This window comes from Nanorana parkeri, unplaced genomic scaffold, assembly GCF_000935625.1.
Source record: "Nanorana parkeri isolate BGI_ZX_2015 unplaced genomic scaffold, ASM93562v1 scaffold124, whole genome shotgun sequence".
In the NCBI taxonomy this organism is placed as follows: domain Eukaryota; kingdom Metazoa; phylum Chordata; class Amphibia; order Anura; family Dicroglossidae; genus Nanorana; species Nanorana parkeri.
This window is the reverse complement of record NW_017306392.1, coordinates 1,703,767-1,708,709: the sequence shown is the minus strand read 5'-3', so window position 1 is coordinate 1,708,709 and position 4,943 is coordinate 1,703,767.

Genomic DNA, 4,943 nt, shown 5'->3' with positions numbered 1-4,943 from the left:
GGAGTTATGTCTGTGACTGTCAGAGCCTTGCAATGCCTCATGGGACTTGTAGTTCCAAAACAGCTGGAGTGCCAAGGTTCGCCACCACTGATCTAGACCAATGCCACCATAAACATACAATTATTAAATCAAATAAATATTACTAAAACAACCATAACTGCTATTCCATGGCACTAACGTGTGTGTGGGAGCTATGCGGAGTGCAAAACGAAATAGGAATAGACTAACATCCTGCACCTGTGTACACATTCGCCTATCTATACAGTATGTGTATGCTATGAAAATGACACATAAGGAATAATATGATGGCTCTCAATGGACCAGATGGATCCACTGGCCCTATTTGCGGAAAACCTCATTAATTTAAAACAGACAGATCAATTGGAACCCACATTAAAAATCACTAATAAAACAATTTAAATCAAACTCTACATTAAGACCATTAGGTACCAAAGTATTGGCTTTATGTATCCAAAAGGATTCTTTTTTAGATAAATCCCTTACTATTTTAATCCCTCTCCAATGCGGTCAAATTTTTTTCAATCCCCCAAAACTTTAGACCTCTTGGATCTTTTTTATATCTTCTAAAATGTTTGGAAACATTGATTTTTGTATCCTATTTTAATATTATAGACATGTTCATGTATCCTACAGATTCGTTTATTAACACTTTAGTGTGCAGCTGGTTCACATAGACCGAGCGCAACATATTTGCTTTACATTTGTTCACCTATACACATTGTTGCGGCTGGTCCAATCAGGTAGTTAGGCACGCATTCCCAGCGCAGTGATTTCTGTGATATAATGTTCATGTATCCTGTCTGCTAGACTCCTCTTAGTCCTCCCAATGTATTGTAGCCCACATGGGCATTCAAGCATGTATGCTTCTCCTACAGAATTACGTTATATGAAATCTTTAATTTTTTTGTATTTTACCTATGGTTTTTATTTCAAACATTTGTCTCCTTTTTTCATTAGATGTAACCTCTTTGCAAGCATAACACCGCCCACATGCATAAGGTTTGAGTAAAAACCCTGAAAAAACATTCCGCCAAAGGAACAAGAAAAAAATGCCCTGATCTAACAAACTGATCTGCACAAAAAAGGTTCATCCTAAGATGTTGAGTCGTGGGAAGCCAGGATTCAACGAACTGAGGAGGATGATTTGTGACCTGTGTACAACATCTCTCGAACACACGCATCTGAAGTTTGAGCTGAGCCCGAGATAGAAAAAGTAGGGATCTAAACTTCATGCTGAAGTGGACTTTTGTAAAGGATTGGGAGATTTTTTGATTGCCAAGGACATCTAAAAAGGACCCGAAGACTTGGAACCGTCAGACGACTTTAGAGATTGGGAAAATAAACCCTGTTTGGAAGAACAAAAGGAACGTTTAAAAAGGACGGAAAAAGGAGTAGACTTATGATGCTTACTGATCCTTAAATGTTTCTGCATCTGAGGCAAATGTTGACTTTTTCCTCCAGTAGCTATGTTCCAATTTTTTGTCAGTTGGCTCCTTAAATGAAGGAGCATCATTGACAGGAAAAGTTATGCTTTAAGGCGAGGAATAACTTCAGGAGAAAAAAAACATATTTTAATAAAAATCTACTAGAAAATGTTTAGGAACCAGAAATTGCTCTAGAATTTCCCAATCCATATATAAAACCTATCAAAAATAGAATGGAGAGGAAAAACCTTGCAGACCCACTCAGTTTATGCCAATCCAGACAGAAACCACAGAAAGAGAAAGAACAGTGGAATCTTCTAAATGTAAAGAGGAAAGTACAGCCTCAAATAATAAAGGCAACAGTTTCCTTCTGATGGCTGACATTCAGCCTTGAGCAGCCTCGTTCTTATAAGAAACAATGCACTATTAGATTTCTTTGTGAAAAATGATTTGGCTCCAGCATTTTTTTTCCTCAGAATGAACAGACTAAGGAGAAACAAGACATTTTACCCTTATGTACAGGGACAACCAGACTTTTCAGAAAAGCGACAAGTTATAATAAAAACTGATACTTGTCAGATGGGATCTATCAACACTGCAAGCGACACATCCTTGTCATAGGTAACCCTTGCTGACATAATTGACACAAATCATATAAAGAGGAAGATTAATTGGTAGTCGCAGCATGCTTGCCCCTCCACTTGGACACAGAGAAATTCAAGCATCACAAGGTCCTCAATATTACTCACGGCCTTAACCGGTGTGAATAGAAATATAAAAGGAGGCACCATCCACCTGCTGTAGAAAGCAGAATATGATGTAAAGTTGCTGTGTCACCGAGACAAGACTTCATTTGCATTCAAAACCGGTTTGAAATGGAGGCATAGAAGAAGTCTGCAAGTGGAATCTAGAAATCAGTCAAGTGCTGACAGATTCCCATTCTGCCACTGAATATAACAGAAATGGAGCTTGCGTGCATGCGCAGGAGAAATTCAAATGAGTTTTCATTTTCAAGTCCCAGCCTTAAAGAGGTAGCAGGAAATTTAAGTCAAAACACACAGGGTAAGGTATAAAAGCAATAGAGGGGACATTGTACAGTAAAAACTCTGCCATAATATATTAAAAAGGAGGGAAATATCCATCTAAAAAAAAACCCAAATATAGATATATACATCTATGTACTCACAACTCCGTGGCCCAGTTCCCAGTACCATAATAGGAATTCCCAGATAATACTGGCCTAACCAAATGAAGGGAGAACCATGGGAGCTCCGGACCACTGCAGGCCAAAGCATCAAGTAGTGAGGCCAGAAACGATCTGCTTCATGACAACTAAAGAAAGTTCCAGGATTTAAAATGACCCAGCATGAATCTGTTTGTCGGCTAGCTAGAGAGACTTCCAGGATTTAATAGCTGGTATGAATCGACTAGCAGCACTTGGTAGTAGAATTTTCATATATTCAATTCTCCTGGAAGCAGCAGCATAACCCTACATCTCAGAATTCTTCAGAGCGGTATCACTCAAAGGACGATAAAGAAAAGGTGTGTTCGAAGTCAAAAGGCCACCTGACGAACCTCCCAGGCCTAAACATCCACCTGGTAGAACTTGACAAAAGAATGTACTTCTCTCCGTGCCGAGTGAAACCACCCATCACCTGAGGACACTAGCAAATAACTGAGACAGGCTAGGGGTGGGAGGGGGTTGTACAGGGCTGTCTTAACAGTTTTGATTGATTTGCCAGTGTCCAATCACCTAAAAGGTAGCTGCATAACCCACTTGTTAAATTGATTTAACTCCCTGTGTCCTGCGACATACAGTCAACATAAGCCTACATTTTAGCACCATCAGAGCAAGAGATGAGGGAATGGGGACACCTGTTCTTATGAAAACTCTCTCTCTATTGGAATTCATTCACTCGGGAGAAATCTGAGTATCCAGGACATGATGTGAATGTTGCCTTATGGGACACAAAGGCAAAGTGTAATCTTATTTTAAAAAAAAGGGGGGGGGGTTAGATTTAAACACACTTCAATACTTGCCTGTCCTACCTCCTGTGGCATAGAAACTTCATGGTGCAGATGCCTTGTCTAGTTCTGTCGGTCACTACATCACCACTGTGTCCTGTAGTAGTGTAGGGGGCGGCGGATGAAAACACTGAATGCAGACTGTTTTCCTTTTTATTAAAGTAGTGAGATTCACTTTAAAGTGCACCAGTGCACAGACTATGGGACATTAATGTGTCTAGATATTCTGGATAAGACGTAAAAGAGCTTAAAAACTAGCCACCCGTGACCTCTCTAGCTGCTTGTATGAAGAAATCTGTCCTCAAAGATCACAACAAAGTTGTCAGTTTTTAACCACTTAGAAACACCTGCTGTGTTTTACATTAGAGGGATAATAGGTGACAATGTGTATCCTCTCCACAAAAGATACGTGGAAAGTAGCTGCAAGTGCCTCGGATCTGAACTTCGAAAATTAATTTCTCCACAATACCTACAGCTACATAGGTGTATGCATGCTTTTTTTTTTTTAACCAAGTTTACTGCTTATTCAGAATATGTAAAATACTTTAGTGTGCATTGTCTGGCTATATATTCACTGCAGTGTACTCAGCTACTTGTCATTTTCAGGTCTTGTGTATGTGCTGTGTGTTGCTTAAAAGAAGGACAGATAGATGCTCCTTGCAGGCACACTTTCTATAAACTTTAGGCCTTAGAATGATCACAATAACTCAGAAGTTCCAACTTAAAACAAGTCCCAGAACTGTTTATTAATTACAAAAAACAATATTTACACAAATCTACACAACATTATATACATAATATGCCATGACAGCAATAGCATATTAAACTGTACATAAACAGGTTATTTGTATGATGACCAATGTTATATGCAGCATGTTTAATTTAGAACACTGTACTACTTCATAAGCTGCTCCAATGTCTATCATTAACTGGAATGCATGGAGTATTGGGCAATTTGTTCCCGAGCATGTGACATGGTAGGAAGGGAAATGCAATTGAGCCAACTGGATAGCTGTGGATATTATCAGCTTTAAGGATTCCTCTTCCTCATGGCTCATGAGCCACATTCATATACAACGCTGGTGATCTTTAGGCAGACCTTTCAGTTACCTTCTACTGCTATGGCCAGTAAATAAACAATGCACTTCCCCTGCATCTGTAATGGTATGGAAAACCGCAATCCAGGAAGAGAAGAATTCATCATAATTTAAAAGTAAGCCTGCACTTACTACAGGTTAAGTAAAGAAACACTAAAGCTAGGTAGCACCTACTAATTATGTTCCCTCATTGTGCTCAGCCGTGTGGCAACTTTCAAAAAGTCAATATTTGCAAAGCATCCTTAGAGTATGGTTCAGATTGGTGGAGGCACCCTAGGATGCCTGCTACCAAGCGTAAGTTTACTTTACTAAAGTTGTAGTGGCCAGATGTGTACTTTAAGTGTTGCCTGGACAGCACTAAAAACTGCAATTATCG